Below are 18,771 nucleotides of genomic sequence, written 5' to 3' on the forward strand. Positions count from 1 at the left end.
GAAGCATAAAACGTGGCACCTGACCTTAAGGAATTCACTATTTTGTTAGTGAGAGAAACATATGTTTCTCTCTCTCTCTCTCTCTCTCTCTGTGTGTGTGTGTGTGTGTTTAGAAGATAGATGTCAGTTGAATTGTATAGAATTTCAAAAAAGTTGATTGTAATTAATGAAAGGAAGACAATCAGATTATCTTACTTATCAATTAAAAATGAGAGAGAGAAGCGAAGGAGGATGAAAAGAAAGAGGAAGAAGAAAGACGAGGAGGAAGAGGAAGAGGTGCTTCAGGAATTCGGTTTTAGTCTTTGGAGGTATCAGTGGATTGATGGTTCTATGACTACTTGAAGCCTTTTGTCTGGTGAAATTTCTAGAAAGATGAGGCTAAGAACTTCTTGAGAGAGAGATAGCATGGGGTAAAACAGGTGTAATATAAAAGAAAAACAGAAACGAAGAATGGAGAAATGGAACAAGTAGGTTAGAATTTTCTAACTGCTACTGTTCCTGAGATTAGTCTCTGTAACTCTAGACTCATGAGTCATTTTCTAAGCTTGTGTAAAAGGTTTGTTTTCAATCAAACTTTACTCAAATAAGTTAGAATAAATGAATCCAAATTACCTAGTAAAGTGTATATATAGAAAGCAAAGCATGATATATATCATTATTATTTTGAAATATTATGATTTCTGGTACTCAGGATTCACATGGTTAAAGTTACAAAAAGGGAATGCAAAGCTGTTGGACTTTTCAGTATGTTGTGTAAAAGAAAAAACACTGAGTGAAAAATGGGAGCCAAGAGCTTTGGTCCTATTTCTACTACCAAGTGTCCAGTTTCCCTTGGATAAGCGCAAGGTAAGGAAGGAAGTCTCAATTTTCTTTTCTGATGACTAGGGAGAAGATGGGTGATTTTAAAGATATTTTCTATTTTTCAATTTATGTAAATCTGAGATTGACTCAGAGGCCTGGTGTAATCTGCAAGTATCTTTGATATTTGTTCTGTGAAATCCACCATGCAAAAACTTATGACTTTGAAATCTAAAAAAAAATTTTTTTCTCTCTGTGAACTTTTTTATATTAGCTTTCCAGGCTTCTACTGTCTACATAAACTCATTTCCGAGACTTCTAAATAATTGTCACTGATTAGGATACAAGGAAAATTTAGTTTCTAAATCATAACATGTGGGAAGTGTGTACTTGTTTTCTCTGACATTAACAGGATCTTAATTCCTTCTGAGAAGCTGAGTTAACACAGGTTTAATCTTGTATACGTGTTATTATTGAGAATGAATCTGCTTTTCCATTTGATAGAAAATATGATTGTGTTCTGATGAGAGTGACATTTAAAATTGGTTTTCTAGACCTGGTGTGCCCAAAGAAACCTCACAGATGGAAGAGGAGAAAAATGTCAGAGAAGCTGGTACACTTCGATTTGTTTCTGCTGCCTGTATTTTTCTCCTGATACCTGCTTCTTGGAATTGCCTGCAGTGCACCTCAAAAGAAAAACATGTTGCAAAATGCTCTATTAAAGCAGTGCACAATATTTTAATACATATTAAAAAGGAAACAACTTTCTCTGCTCTCCTATGGCTGACCTCTCTACCCCATATGCATCGTCTTCCCTTCCCTTGATTCCTTGGGACACTGTAGTGTTTTTCTGAGGGACAGAAACAAAAGGAAACTTGGTGCTTTTAATATGGATTAGATACTGCAAGAAATTCCCATTTCTCACCATGCTCCTTTCAACAGCAGTTCAAGAAGTCACTGTTACAAAGACCAATGTATGCATTTTGAGCAAAAAAAAAAAAAAAAAAAAGCAAGGAAAAACAAGGAGCTGAGGTCTGTTGTACATGTCACAGTGTTTTAAAAACTGTCTATCATTTGGTAACCATGTCTTCCTCTCCTCTCTAAGGCAAAGCTTTAGAGGTTCATCTTCTAAAATCTATGACAAGTGACCTTTGGTTTTAGTGGTTGAAATTGTTACAATCTGTAAGTCACATGTCACATAACATATGAAAAAGAAAATCTGATCTATAAATAAAAGGTTATTTTATTTATTAAAAAACTTCTGGAAGAAATAAATTCAAAATGCAACAAATTGATTTAATCTGGCAAAATTATGGTTCATTTCAGATTCATGTATTGCTCAGTAATGACTTTATGCTTCCTATCTTATTCCCCATTATTCTCCTCTTGTTAAGGTCTTGGATACAAAATTCATACATATTTATCCATTCTTAATGACATTGTCCTAAAAATCTTTTATGTTAGATTTCTTTTGGATATTAATCTCATCAAAACTTCATCAAAATGCGATAGTCAACATTAAAATTCCTATCTTTCTCTACAATAGAAAAAACATTATTAATGTTCTAAGTTTAGTTTACTAAAAATGCAAATGTACTCTTCCCAGTCAAAATTGCCCAGCATCCTTACAATTGTGACTTAGGCAGGCAGGTGGAAACGATGTTAGTTTTATTAGCAGCTTCTGGGCTAAATGCCTTAGGTAACAGAAATCAGAGGAATGATATTGCAATGACATTGTCCTTTAACAAAGGAGTGATGCTTAACATGAGAAATCTACAGTCTGGCCACTGAAAACTGAAGGAAAATAACCACTGTTCATTATTGTGAAACAGGAGAAAACAAAGCATCATAAGTTAAATAAGGTTTTTCCTTCCAGAACTGAAAAGCAAGTTAATCCAAATGACAGATTGGATGGACTTTCTTACAAAATTGTGGGCTTCTCATTTCTGGATGTGCTCAGACAACAGATGGACACTAATCTATGGGAATCCTGCAGTAGGTGGAAGTTGTACCAGGTGAGCTCTAAGCTTTGTTTAATACAGAGATTCTGTGCTCTAGGAACCATATGGTGAGGGCATTAAAAACAAGACTGAGAGAAAAGAGACACTGTTAATCCCAGTTTTCTTACAATTTCTTCTTGCTGGCTCTTTGAAAAGGTGACTTTTTTACCCCACACTTAACTGGCATTTTTAACTTTATCTGTACTTTGCTATCCTACTCCCTAAGTTTGTTTCTATACTCATAAACACCATTTAGAAACCATTAATAATTGTGTTTATTAAATACATTATCAAGTGTTCTGAGGCATAGTCTCAAAGATGCATTTGAGATGGATACAGTTTAGGATGAAGATTATGAATGGCACTGAGTTTGTGGCAGAAGGGAAGAGCGTAGGAGATTATTCCCCAGCTCTCTTGATTTTTACCTGATGATTTACAAGGTATGTAAATTAGGAGACAACCACAGAAGGTACATTTAATGACATCTTAATGCATCATGGAATTTACGACAAGGCATGAATAGCTTGTGCACTCAACCATTGGAAGCAGATGCTGCAATAATTCTACTTAATACTTAGAAGCAAGGTGAAACATATTGTTTTTTATACAAATGTTTATGAAACATTAATAAGAATAATATACATCATTCAATGCTGAACATATAATCTGAAATCCTATTTTATAAATATTTATAAAGGAGACATTTTTGTTCTCAACACAAATTGATTTCAAGCCCAGATTCTAGGATGCTGCATGGTTTTCTTTCTCTTTGTATATGTTTAACTAGAGTAAGACTAACTGACTCATAGGGCCAGTATCACTTTGTACTGTACCTACTTAGTGACAGCCTAAAGAGTTGCTTTGAATCAATTCATAAAATACACTCTCCACTACATGAGCTCAGTTAGACGCTTGGAAATGGAACTTTTACTATTGTGTTAGATAGTTAACTATTGTGTTTGGAAGAATTAAAGAGCTTCATTAATTTTAAGAAAGTACCCAGTTTCTAAACTACATGGTATTACTTGATGTTTATAGAATAAGAAATCACAAAAATGAATGCCATCAATTTTCCATCAATGCCTCAAATGTTGGGTTGGTTATTCATAATGATCAATTATGGCCAGGATCACTTATGCATAGGAAAGGAGGCAGAATATTTTTGAGGAAAAAACTCTACATTCCAATATTGCAGTAAATGTGATTTACTGTTCAAAGTGCTGTAGTTCTTCACTGCTAACTACAGTTGCAGGCATCTTAGTCACACCATTTTCTTTCTGGCAGTACTTTTTTCTATTTGCAATTGTATTATGTTTCTTTTAATGACTTTTACTAGCCAATGTCAGGTTTTTTCTCCTCCCTTTAATGGGGAAATCGTTTTAAAGAAATAGGATACTGTGTGATTTTCTTTCAGTTAAAATATTCCTAATTGCTAATTGCTCTTCAACACTGCAGTACTGTCTATCCTTAGCTTCCTGAGTTTGGTCAAAAATGTCAAGATCATGAAATGAATCATTCTTATAACTTTATTTGTGTAAGTATTTAAAAGTGAATTAAGTTTAACATGGCAAATTTAGCCTTCTTAAGCAACGCAGTGAAAAGCATCAGATGAAACGTGAGCCTTGGGAAAAGTGAAAAGAGCTTTATGGTCTGAAGGATATGCCATAGCAGCTAAGTAAGAAAGGACAGATTTAAAGTGGTTAGGTGCTATGCGTAGGAGTGATTTTAAAAGTACTGCTGAATTTGTTTCATTAATACCACTTAAACCTGTCTAACCCATTTGAACACAATGTAATTGGTTATTTAAATCTACCTTGAGGCATTTGATTCTAGCATCATCATGTCTGCACTCTTTACTTCATCAGCTCATGTCTTACCATTTAAAGATGCTGAGATTGTAATATCTCTAAATTTGGTGTTTGTTTTAGATTTCTGAATACTGTTACATATGTGACATGTCCACATCTAAAGAGAACTCTGTCAGGAATTAGAAAACTATGCCATATGTTATTATTATTATTTTTTTTTTTTACAGAGTCTTGCTCTGTCACCCAGGCTAGAGTGCAGTAGCACTATCTCAGCTCACTACAGCTTCTGCCTGGATTCAAGCAATTCTCCTGCCTCAGCTTCCTGAGCAGCTGGGATTATAGGCGTGTGACATCACGTCCAGCTAATTCATATCTTAGGTATGTAAAAAGCTATTTTGACTCACTCCTGTCCTAACTGCCAGAAATTGAGATATTGTAAGAAAGAACTGTTAAAAAATAATAATTCTTCTTTTCTATTCCTGTATATTACTGTATATTATCAGTTTGTTCAACATATTGAAAGACTTTAACAAAATTTTATCTCAATTGTGTCTAGGATACCCTGTGAAATAAATTCTAGCACCAAAGTAAATATTTATGAGAATATAGTACTAAAAATAATCTAGTCATTAGTACTTAGGTAGATTTGTCTAATTGAAATAAATTAGGATAAATTACATTTGTATTTAAAATACAAATGTTTACTTTTAAGTACCAATTGTTATTGTAAAATAAAAGGCTTCATAAATGTTTTGAGTTTTCTTGGGTATCACAAACTTTGTTTTGCAGTGGGAAGAAAAAGAATGGCAAATAATGAATATGTTCCACAGCCTATTTGCCCAATTAAAGTAGATAAAGTCAGAGACTATGGTTTAGTTTAAATAGGTTTAGAGTAAACCTAATATAACAATATTCCAGAGCCCAATTGTGGTCTAGGTATACCTAAGTGTCTTTCTTTTAAGGCCATACTCTTAATTCCCTCACTGGACTCCACATTCACGACCTTTCCAGGTTGCTGGTTTATTGCCTATGCTCTAACTCCATGCCAGCCACTGCTATTCACACATGCTGGATCATGTGCCTCCAACAGTCACTAAAATGCCATCTTCCTCTTTACTATTTTTATCATGACTTGCAATTTGAGGTAAGAGAGCCTCATGTTTGTCCTCCAGCTTTTCCTCTAGTCTTTTTTTTTTTTTTTTTTTGAGAAGGAGTCTCGCTCTTTCACCCAGGCTGGAGTGCAGTGGCGCGATCTCGGCTCACTGCAGGCTCTGTCCCCCGGGGTTCACGCCATTCTCCTGCCTCAGCCTCCCGCGTAGCTGGGACTACAGGCGCCCACCACCTTGCCCAGCTAATTTTTTGTATTTTTAGTAGAGACAGGGCGCGGTGGCTCACGCCTGTAATCCCAGCACTTTGGGAGGCCGAGGCGGGCGGATCACGAGGTCAGGAGATCGAGACCATCCTCTAGTCTTTCCTGAGAATGTCCTCTGTCCGCTGCTGCTTTCATCTGGAGTCTGGCAGAGACCAGGGTAGCAACAGTAGCACAAAGAAAATGAAATTTTATACATTCGATTGCACTTAATATTCACCACAACCCCATTTGGAGAGATGAGAGGAAAGCCTTAGGGAGCTTCAGTACTTTGCTCAAAGTCACACAAGTATGATGAGACCAGTTTTGGATTCCTAAGCTGCCTTTCCCCACCGAATCACAGTGGTGGCAGCATGAAGGCCCAGTGAATATATACTTTTACATATGAGCCCAAGGCTGTGTTATTAGGCCAATGCCATATCTACTATTATTTCTGGTTCCATTTAATATGGCCTAAATATTATTAAGGCATTACACCATTTAGTTTGCTAATAGATTATGAACTAAGTTCGACATCTTCAATTAGTTTGGAAAATGAACTATTTAATGAAAAGTGTAAGTTTTGTTCAAAAATAATTTTGACTAGATATTTTTGAAATATTAAACTTAGCAATGAGGGTCGTGTGGGCAAAAGGTTTTAATCAACTCCTTCTCTAAGAGTTCAGTTTGTCAAAAAACAAATCCTTATTCTTAACACTTGGCATGTGAATAGGAGTTTGAAAAAAATAATGAACTGTGGATAATAATAACTAAATGATTCTAGGAAAATGCTTGAGTAAATGTCAAACTAAGATTATAGATTGTTGAGACTGCTATTCTTGTAACTTATTTTCCTGGATACACTCTTTGACATACTTTCATAAATATTTTCTTTGTTGTTGGGAACCAGGCCCCCAAATCTGGCCATAAATTGGCCCCAAAACTGGACATAAAATCTCTGCAGCACTGTGACATGTTCGTGATGGCCTTGACGCCCATTCTGGAAGCTTTTCGGTTTGCCAGAATGAGGACAAGGAACACCTGGCCCTCTCAGGGCAGAAAACTGCTTAAGGTGTTCTTAAACCACAAACAATAGCATGAGCGATCTGTCCCTTAAGGACGTGTTCATGCTACAGATAACTAGCCAGACTCATACCTTTATTTTGGCCCATCCCTTTATTTCCCGTAAGGAATACTTTTAGTAAATCTTATGACTGGCTTGCTGTCAATAAATATGTGGGCAAATCTCTGTTCAAGGCTCTCAGCTCTGAAGGTTGTGAGACCCCTGATTTCCCACTCCACACTCTATATTTCTGTGTGTATGTCTTTAATTCCGCTAGTGCTGCTGGGTTAGGGTCTCCCCCACCGAGCTGGTCTTGGCAGTTTGTCTCTTCAAATGAAATTCAAATTCCTAAAGTTAGGAGGGCAAATAAAGTCTTGTATTAACATTATATCTCCAGTATCTCGCATACACAGTCATGAACCATTTAATAACCTTTTAGTCAATGACAGACCCCATATACAACATATACAGTCTGTATAATCATATAAGATTATAATACCATATTTTTATTTTACCTTTTCTATGTTTAGATATATTTAGATGCACAAATACTTGTCAATGTGTTACAATTGCCTATGGCATTCAACATAGTAACATCCCTACAGCATGATGCTGTACAGATTTGTATTCTGAGGGCAATAGACTATAACATATAGCTTAGGTGTATAGCAGGCTGTAACATCTAGAACTGTAGAAGCACACTCTACAGTATTCACACAACAATAAAATCACCTAACAATGCATCTAACAATGCATTTCTCACAACATATTCTCATCATTAAGCAACACATGACTGTAGCAGCTGCTTAATATTTATTGAACAAATGGATTTAAGTGGCAGAGAAAACTTTAATTTCTGTATATTTTATGTTATAACATATTTTCTTGACTAAGAACTGTTCATTGCCTTTGAATCATGAGAATATAAGGAACAATAAGATCTGTGGAGCAAATTAATTAATCAAGACAAAATGCTTGAAAGCTATGATTGCAAGTTTGTGTGTATGTGTGCAAGGCTATGGGCATTACAAGTATTAATGTATGTTTAATGTTTATAGACATATCTCCTATATAGTGAGTTTTCGTAATACACATATTTAAATAAATCATTTGACTGAACAACAGTCAAAGTATGCTTTCACTCTTAGCTATAAGGTATAGGCAGTATAGAACTAGCTCTTTACCATAGGGACTTGAGATGAGAAGAAAGTTCTTGGATTCTATTTCATTATACCAATGGCTGATAATAGTGATAAAGATGATAAAAAGGTGTTAGAAGCCCTGGGCTTTGATATTGCTGTTGGTGATAGGAGAAATAAAGTCATTACTCTTGAGCAGGAGCTAGAATGTTTAAATGCTAAATTTGCCCATGGATGCTTACATTTTATTCTTTATTTGTATCATGATTAAACAACTTTTATTATTGAAATTCTAACCACTAATTATTGTTTTTTGTTAAAGCAACATTCTAAAAATTTTTTGGTACAAACAGTATTTATTACAGATTCGTGTAAAAAATCTGCATGCATAACCCCTGTATATAAAATTTAAAAAAAGACAAAGAACAATTTGGGCATATTTTTTAGAAAAACAATATTTATTAGAAATGCATTGTTCTTTCAAAATCAACCAGGCTAGGGACTTCTGACAAAGATGGAATATATTTTGACTTCCAGACAAAGATGGAATATATTTAGTTCTTCATATTGCTCTTGATAAACACAGCTGAAGTCCCTGGAGGTTATATATAAAACAAACATAAGGAAATTCTGAAAGGTAGAAAAGATGGCAGATCAGTTGTGGACCTTAGGGTCCAAGACATAATACAGTAAAAGTTTGTATGTTTTTCTTTTTGCCTCATATATCTAGGACTGGGAACTAAGGAAGCCAGCAGCTTGGGAACACAAAAACGAACTGATATGGTTTGGGTCTCCACCCAAATCTCATTTTTAATTGTAATTCCTAATGTAGAAGGAGACACCTAGTGGGAGGTGATTGGCTCATGGGGGCGGATTTCCCCTTTGCTGTTCTCATGATAGTGAGTGGATTTTCATGAGAACTGATGGTTTAAAAATGTATAGAACTTCCCCTCTTTTTCTTCTGTCTCTTTCTCCTGCTGCCATGTGAAGATGTATTTGCTTCCTCTTTGCCCTTCTGCCATAATTGTAAGTTTCCTAAGGCCTCCCCAGCCATGTCCTGTACAGTCTATAGAACTGTGAGACAAACCTATTTTCTTTATAAATTACCCAGTCTTGGGTAGTTATTTATAGCAGTGTGTGAACAGACTAATACAGTAACATATCAAAAAGCAAACCAACAAAAGACACACACACACACTCACAAGTCTGTTCAATTTAGCCAAAGGACAGGAAAATGATCAAACTGCAAGTAAGAAAACTTGAATAACTCTCCTATCTGAGCCAAACACTGTGGAAAAGGGCCATACTCCAACCCACTCGTGTCAGCAAAAGCTAAATGGCAAGTCTAGACCCGCACCACTCCAGTCTATCATGAGCAATCCCTTCCACTCTGCCTCCAGATGGAATCACATCAGAGAAGACTGAGTGAAAAGCTGAACTTCCTTCCTTGACTGGTGGTAAAGAGCCTGTGATACTCATGGTGTGAGCATAGGCCACACAGAAATCTTAGATTATCATGCTCCTGACAAGTGGTAGCCCCCTTTTTCTGCTAGTATAGTGTCAGAGGAGACTTACTAAAACAGAAGATTTAAATAAAATCCAGAGTCTAATAATGTAATACCCAAAATGTCCAGTATACAATAAAGACTCACTTGTCATATCAAAAGCCAAGAAAATATTGACTTGAATGAGAAAAGATTCCAGCAGTAAGATGACATAGATGCTAGGATTATCTAACAAAGATTTTAAAGCAGCCATCATAAAGGTTTCAAAGTTCAATTATGAACTTGATTTAACCACACTGAAAAACAGAAAATATCAGCAAAGAAATAAATAATATAAAGAAGAAATGAAAATGTAGATAAGATTTAAAATAATGAAAAAAGAAAAGACCGTTAATGAGTGATCTTAAAAACAATGTAAAAGATAAAGGAGGGAATCAGTGGAATCCATGAACATGAAGATGTAACAATAGAAATTACCCAATATAAATAAGAAAAAGAATAAATAGAAAAACAAAATGAAAAGAACCTCAGGAATCTATGGAACTGTAAGAAATTATCTGACATTTGTACAACTGGATTTCCAGAAGGAGAGTATAAAAAGAGTGTGGCTGAAAAATTATTCAAAGAAATAATGATTAGAAGTTCCCCAAATTTGGCAAAAGACATACACTTACAGATTCAAAAAGAAATTTAAACAGCATAAAACAGAAAGCCAAGTCAAAATAAATCATAATTAAATTTCTGAAAAATAAAGACAAAAGGCTGGGCGCAGTGGCTCACAGGTATAATCCCAGCACTTTGGGAGGCCGAGGCAGGTGGATCACTAGAGGTCAGGAGTTCAAGACCAGCCTGGGCAACATGGTGAAACCCCTTCTCTACTAAAAATACAAAAAATTAGCCAGGTGTGGTGGCAGGTGCCTGTAATCCCGGCTACTCAGGAGACTGAGGCACGACAATCACTTAAACCCAAGAGACGGAAGTTGCGGTGAGCCAAGATCATGCCACTGCACTCCAGCCTGGGCAATATAGTGAGACTCAGTTCCAAAAAAAAAAAAAAAAAACGCTTGAAGTAGCCAAAGATAAATAACACCTTATATATAGGAGTAAAACAATTTGAATAACCCAGACTTCTATACCCATCAAAATATCCTTTAAGAATGAAAGGGAAAGTAAGATATTCTCAAGTGAAGGAAAATTATGATAATTTATCACCAGATATTTCCTCTTAAACGTGGCTATACTAGATAGAAGGAATGAGATCTAGCATTTGATAGCATAACAGGGTAACTACAGTCAACGATAATTTATTGTACATTTAAAAATAACTAGAAGAGTATAATTGGAATGTTTGTTACACAAAGAAATGATAAATCCTTGTGGTGATAATATACCTCATTTATCCTGTTGTGATTATGACTCATTGTATGCCTGTATCAGAATATCTCATGTGTATCACAAATACATACCCCTATGATGTATTCATAATTTTTGTTAATGTAATGGCTAAAAAAGTTTTTGAGACAAAATGAACATGATAAAAAGAATCTTGGAAGATGAAATGACACCTGAAAAACGTAGACAAATACTATAAACTTTCCTTCTCATGAATTTCTAGATTGCATTTGATGATTGAAGAAAATTATAAAATTTGTTTGATGTCATTCTCAATATATGTAAAGGACATATTTAAGACAATTTTATCATAAACTGTAAAGGACAAAGGGGCTTAAAGGAAGGTAAGGTGTTTCATGGTAAGGAAACAGTTAATTTTGTAATTAAACAGTTAAAATGTGATAAAATGGATGAAACTATGCATATAGGTTGTACCAATGTTAATTTCCTCAGTTAAAAAATTGATACAGAATAGATGTATCCATTTTCTGAACACATATGATAATATAATAGATTCATGAATTTGTTAAGATCAAATCAGTGTAATTGGGATATCCATCACTTTAAACATTTGTGTTTATGTTAGAAATGTAAGAATTATTTCTTCTAGCTATTTTGAAATATAGAGTAGATTTTTGTAAACTATAATCATCCTACTGATCTATTAAACACTAGGTCTAATTTCTGCAATCAAACTGTATATGTGTATGTATTAATCAACATCTTGGTATTATGTCATAATTATGTAAAATGTAACCATTGGGAGAATTGGTGAAAAGTATGCTAGATCTCTTTGTACTATTTTTGCAACTTTCTGCAAGTCTTTAGTTATTGCCAAAAAAAACTTAAAAAGACAAATGTGTTACATAAACTTGCTATATAGTTTTTTCTTTGAAAAGTAAATATATCCCATATGGTATACAAAAAGACCTGTTCAGGCCTGCACATTCCAGTTCACATGCAGATTTCATGCTGATCCATCCCATCAAGTAGATCTTTGGAGATCTGTTACAGGATATTTTTAGCTTCTATTCAACGTGATCTTTATAAATATAAGATGTCAGCATGAAATGTAGCCATCAAGTAAAATTTTGAAATGAGGGTGATAATTTCCAAGCCAGTATTTAATCAATTGAGCTACTTCTTTGTTGCTTCACACAAAGTAACACACAACATACTCAGTTAACTTTACTGTTTTATATGCAGTATCAATTTACTAGATATTTTTAAATGGTATGGAAATATATGTTATAATGATTATTCTTAATAATTTTTGAATACTTATGAACTTTGTGCATTAGTATATGCATAATAATACACTATCTTATCATATTTTTTCTGTCCTATTATCAGATATAAAGCCCAAAATATTTAAATAATATACTCAGGATTATCCATTTAGTTAGTGCCAATGGTAATATTTAAACCTAAATTTCTATCAGGTAGCTTATAATCAGGAAAAAAACCTCACAAGTATTTCAAATAGGAAATATTTAACACAAGGAATTGATGTGTTGCACGGATCTTTGAAAATGGAGAAAGCAAAAGTTATGTGTTAACTCAGGAATTAGAAACTCTCAGAAGCAGTTCCTACCTGCAAGGCTGGGAGAACACAAGTGAAGAAGTGTTAAGGAGAAGAATCTCAGAGCACAGACAGAGGCCTAACGTTTAGTAACCAATGCTCTAGAGGCAATGTCAGACTAAGGAAAACTAGAGTGAGAATCAGAATGAGAGTAAGAGAAAGAGAAAGATGAATATGTCTGTTCCTCTCCTGATTTCTCTCTTGTCTCCCAGTAGTGCCTCTTATTGATCACACTCAGAGTTGGCCATCTAAAAAGTACTCTGGGAAACAGAGTTTGCAGATCAACCCCCACCACCACCTAGTGCAGACAGGGGTGGTTAAGACACCACAAACGAAAAACTGGGATAGACAGAGTTTTGTAAAGTCGTAATATTTATACTGTAACACGTCGCCTTCAAACAGCCTTCAAAGTAGGCACTGTGCACTAATGCTCAAAACCTTAAAATCTGAAAAGCTAAATTTTATTTTTTGTGATTTCTAAGAGTTTTAAAACAATGTAATATATGCTTTTCTTTGCTCTTTCTTTCCCACCAGCCTTTCAGACATGCCAAAATATGCAATTTTAGTTTATACTTAAGCAGTTACATAAAGATCTTTAAAATTAACAAATAATTCTGGCTGGGCATGGTGGCTCACGCCTGTAATCCCAGCACTTTGGGAGACCGAGGCGGGCAGATCATTTGAGATCAGGAGTTCAAGACCAGCCTGGCCCACATGGTGAAACCCCATCTCTACTAAAAATACAGAAATTAGCCAGGCAGTAGTGGCACAAGCTTGTAATTCCAGGTGCTTGGGAAGCTGAGGCTGGAGAATCACTTGCACCTGGGAGGCGGAGGTTGCAGTGAGCCACGATTGTGCCACTGCATTACAGTCTGGGTGACAGGGTGAGACGCTGTCTCAAAATAATAATAATAATTCTAACCTTTGACATCATCCAAAGACAAAATTACTGAACTGCTTCATTTTCTCTCTGTAGATCTCTAGTTAGCATTCAAGGTGCTAATGAAGCCAAAGTCTCAGGTATATATACTTAGTGGGTCAGTTAGCATTACTAACCTCCAGGTACACAGATGATTTTTCTAAACTTAAATATGTTAACAGATGCTGCTGTTCACCTGAAATACTCAGTGATGGATGGCCAAGAGTGCTAAACTCACTAGTAGCTTAGTTTATTTTTTAAAATGTGACCCAGAGATATCAATGAATTTGACCCAATGGACTTTTATCCCTTCCTTATCTATGTATTATGTTATCTTTTGCACCAACATTGATCAAACAAAAGTAAACTTTTTTCTTATTTGTTGGACTTCTTGTTTAAAAGGTCAATGCTGTCAGGATAGTTTGGATTCTGCAGGAAATTCTGTAGGAAAATGAATAAGGTATTATTAAAAAGACCTGCTCAATTTTATACCTGGTATACTTATTATTTATACAGATCATAAAGAGGTAGAAGTTAAATGAACTAAAGTACAGTTGCATCTTCAGTGGCCAAAAGAAGAAAGAAAATAATGAGAAATCCATGCTGACATCATCTACTGGGAAGCTTGTCATTAAGATTGTTACATGCATGATATGTAACAAATGAATAGATAGAGTAAAAGAAAAAGCTTTTCTCTGGCTTACGCTTTTAAAATTTCTTGCTTAGATGCCCATAGTGGGAACATATAATGGGACAATTCTTTCCATGTGTCTCTCTAGACTCAATTCAGTCTTGTGGATTTAATTACTTGTGAGAACTTGAGCAGCATCTGACTGTCAGCTTGGAGTAGATGAGTAGTGTCTAAACAGTTAGTATAAATTAGTGGGACATGAAATCAATTTAATAATTTAGTAAATCTTGACCATACTTTTTAAATTGAAACAGAATATAATAAGATAATATAGAAGAATAGACTAGAATATGATAGAAGCAGAATAGTTCAGGAGGTGAGTAATGTTTTGTAAAATGTTTAGTTCTTTCTCTCTCTGTCTCTTTCTGTGTCTGTGTGGGTGGGGGTGTGGAAGGTGTACGCGTGTTCTGGGTTATGATATAAAATGTGTTATAAGTTGTGGTGAAAAGAAAAGTTTGAATTTGACAAATGTAGCAAAAGAGAGCAAACCAAAACAATTGTGTATTTCTGTGCTATCTAGGTCAAACTACTCTGGCCAATGTTCTTCTGGTAACTGAAGGGAAAAGGGGAGTGGAGCTTGATGCTTTAGAATACCACTTCTTTATAAAACATCCTTTTTGGCTTAGCTAAATTCTTCTACCCTCATTTTACTATAGATGAAGGTAAGATGTGAGCCTGTTTAAAAACCAGCATTTTTCATCACTCTGTAAAATTACCTTCTCTCCCAATCATATAGCTGTGTCTTGTAGATTTGAGACTTCTTTTACTTAGTGCATAGTTTTTCATACTGTCCTTATATCATAATTGCACAGTGCATACAATACTGGTTATTCAGCAGGGGTTGGGAAGGGGGGGCAGTTGTGGTTGTCCCAGTATTATGCAAAAGACTGCATAATACTGACATAGTTTGCTAGTTGTCAAGTGTTGCCAATTTGATTGAGTTAGGCAGACTCTAAGATGGCCCCAATATTTTCCACTTCCTAGTATTCATGGCTTTATGTAAGACCCTCCCCTTGTGTAACTTCATTCTTACCAATCGAATATAAAAATAATGAAGGACTGCCACTTCTAGTCACTTCTATCTTGCTAGTAGATTCTTGATATTGCTTTGTTAGTTTGTACAATTTGGTGAATAAGCTTTCATATGGGAGAGTTCCACATGGAAAGGAATTAGGGGTGCCTCCAGCCAAAAGCCAGCAGGGAACTTAGGCCATCAGTCTCTCCAGGAACAGCTCTATGGAAGCTGAAAGCTTCCAATAATGAGATGAGCTCAGAACTGGATCCTTCTCCAGTTGAATCTTCAGATGAGACCCGAGCCCTGGCAGACAATTTGACTGCAGTCTTTTGAGATATTCAAAACAGAGGATCTACCTATGCCATATCCAAATCCCTGATCCACAGAAATTGTGAGGCAATGTTTCCTGTTTTAAATAGCTAATTTTGGGGGTATTTGTTACATAGCTATTGAGCACAAATTCAGTGGTACTAGTTCTCAAACAAGGGACTTTGGGCAATATCAAAATATTTGAATTTTCTTTGGTTTTCACAAAGGTAGAGGCCAGAGATGCTGCTAACCATTCTACAGTGCACAGACAGACCCAGACAGCAAATGATTTTTTGACTCAAAATGTCAGTAATGCCAAGGTTAAGAAGCCATGGTCTACACACTTAAGCAGATTTCAGTACCTTTAGACAAGAGATCTTAAGTCTCATATTCTGCACATTATTGCTAATGTCTACTAATAAAAATAAATTATTTGTAAATACATTTCTTGGAAACCGATTGTAGAATCAATGGCATTTCATTCATTTTCAAAGGGTCACAATGCTTTTTTCTTTAGAAATATCCCAGGAAGAAAAGTATGAATATATCTCCATTAAAATACTTTATTAATTTTAGAGATAGGTCCATTTTGAAATGTATGGGTAGGCTGGAAGCTGATAATAAAACATCTAAATGAGCAAGAGAAATTTTACATATTAATCTCTCTGTGGTAATACTGGAGCAGCCAAATTTATCTTTCTCTACATTTGGCAAGTTATGCTCCCCCTCAGGCTAAGACTCATTATGCCAAGTTATATCTTAACGCTGAAATGGTTGACATAAAACAAAAGGACCTCCTAAAATCTTGGTGGGTGTGTCTGTAACTTTTTAAACTCAAACTATAGTACATCATGAGTAAATCAGTGGAGTTGTCACGAGAGAAGGCATACACTTTTTTTTCACAAACGGAACTGTAAGCAACCGGTGCACATTGTGAACAGCCACTATGTTTCATTTATGACCTGTCCTGTCAGAGAAATGGCACAATTTGTATTGCACACAAATTGATATATTTTTGGTACACAAAAACAACCTGAATGGTAAGGAAATACATACTGATATGTTTGTGCCTTCTGTCTTACTCAGAGCAATAATATAATTACCAATTATGTTTTTTTTTTTTAAGAAAACAAGAGCAGTAGCAGATATTCCATGGAAGAAACATTCCCTCATGCTAATGGCAAGAGTTTTCATCCTTGTAGTTACCAGGAACACACAGTCTCAGCATAGCCATGCTCTAGTCACCTTCATCAATAAGCTAGATGGCACGTTAGTCTTGACTGAACATTTAGCACTTCACTTTTGCCTGCATGGACCGGGGAATACTGGTTAAAGTTATAGCTGCCAAGGTCTGTTACCCTTCAAGGACATTTCTGTCCCAAGTTTGTTATCCTGACCAGTTAATATGTCTTCCCTTCAATAACACCTTCTTAAATTCGCAGTAGGACTATAGTTTTCTCCCTTGTTTAAAATTATATAATGCTGTTTATTGTTATGCATTTTATATATATTGCATGTCTAAGTTGTTTGTGCTTGCATTTCTGCAGTGAACAATGTCCATTAGAACCTAAAAAATGCAAAGCACTTAACTATTATAAATGTGGGTTGTTGTTGTCTGATCATCAAATCTATATTTCTTGTTTGACTGGTTTGACTTGATGATTCCTGAGTGTGTCATTCACCCTATAGAAAAATCATACCAAGTTGACAGATGGCAGCACTTACATGATAATTAATTAATTAATAGTGGCCTATAGAAGCACTTTAATACCTTATGTTGACCATTTCCCTGGCACCATCAAAATAACACAATAATCTTCCTTATTTCTTTCCTTGGTAATAAGAGATAATTATTCTTCTCAAAGATACATCTGACTTTGAAAATCTAAATTGTTGACTTTCCTGGAATAATGTTTTCTTTTCTAGGACAGGAAAGACAATGTGGTTAGTGTGCAATTGCTATAATGCGAGGGAAAACACAATTAAATTTAATTAAGCAGATTTGATGACCAAAATGTTAATACAATTTCTAGTTTATAATATCCAGCCTTAATGTGTGTTTGTCTGATGAATACATAGTGCCTCTCAACATTCATTTGCTTGACTCTGCTGCCTGTCACAGAAGGAAGTTGAATGGTTCAGAGAGAAGAATAAACAATTATTCTTGTATAACATGCTTATTTATGGCATATTTGGTTTATAATAAAATAGAAGAGTTAAGCAGAATAGCATCCATCTTAAAAAATAAGACATGAAGGAGCTAAAAATAAAAATGAGAGGAAGAGAATATAAACATGAGTCAGATAATTATGCTTCCTCATTAACTCTCATTGCAATCTTATAAATGGAACTAAATAGCCTGGCATGTTTAGAAGACTAAATGTATTCCATTAGTAAGATTTACTTGCTAATAAAATAAAAAATATTCGGCTTTATAGGTAGATATTTGGGTTAATTCCTATTGTCTTATCATCATATCCAAATGACACTGGCAATTAATGCTTACTGATGGCAGTAAAGTTATCTTCTGATAATAAGTACAAAATCATAAAAGCTTTATAAATTGCAGTGCCAAGTGTTTAGTGTGTATTCATTTTGTGAATTTGCCTCTTACAGTGAGTTTAAATATGTGAATTTCTACAGGTAATTCAACAGTAAATTTCCTTTTGGCTTCAGGAGAACTATCTAAAGAGGGTGACAGAAAACAAAACTTATTTTATTGTTTCTTCTTGGAGGACAAAAGTTACTGAAATACATGGACCTTCGCTTAAATGAGTAGCCCCAATTTAAATAAAATCTATTGTAACATGACTTCCGTTTTTGGAAATTTAGACACGTGGTTGATAGATGACTAGCTAGAGGAGAATCAGAGATAATTTTTTACTTGCATCACATAATATTATATGAGCAAATGTATATAATGCTTAAAAGGGAGATTTGTTTTTTGGGAAGGGTTAGATAATGATGAGTTGGGAAAGAAGCCTGGAGGAAAGGAGTTCAGAGGAAGCACTAAAGAGGGAACATGGCACAGTCAATGCACTGCTTTGCAAGCAGTAGTTCTCATACCACCTGCACTACACTTAACTGAAATACTTAATAAATATGCAAATTTCTGGGACCACTCGAAACACACTGGATGAAAATCTTTTAGGGTTGAACAGAGCATCTGAATTTTTAACAAACATGTTTGGCAATTCTGAGG

At 35.1% G+C, this 18,771-nt stretch overlaps 1 long non-coding RNA gene across 1 annotated transcript in view; it reads left to right on the forward strand.

The window, feature by feature from the left end:
• The first annotated feature begins 1,793 nt into the window (after window positions 1-1,793).
• The window catches only part of LOC129492109 (uncharacterized), a 52,711-nt gene continuing 35,733 nt past the window's right edge, over window positions 1,794-18,771 (forward strand). The window contains exons 1-2 of the long non-coding RNA XR_008660732.2: window positions 1,794-2,813; window positions 11,277-11,397. This is a non-coding gene — a long non-coding RNA (uncharacterized lncRNA). The remainder of the gene's footprint in view (window positions 2,814-11,276; window positions 11,398-18,771) is intronic.

This window comes from Symphalangus syndactylus, chromosome 10 (genome assembly GCF_028878055.3).
Source record: "Symphalangus syndactylus isolate Jambi chromosome 10, NHGRI_mSymSyn1-v2.1_pri, whole genome shotgun sequence".
Lineage (NCBI taxonomy): Eukaryota > Metazoa > Chordata > Mammalia > Primates > Hylobatidae > Symphalangus > Symphalangus syndactylus.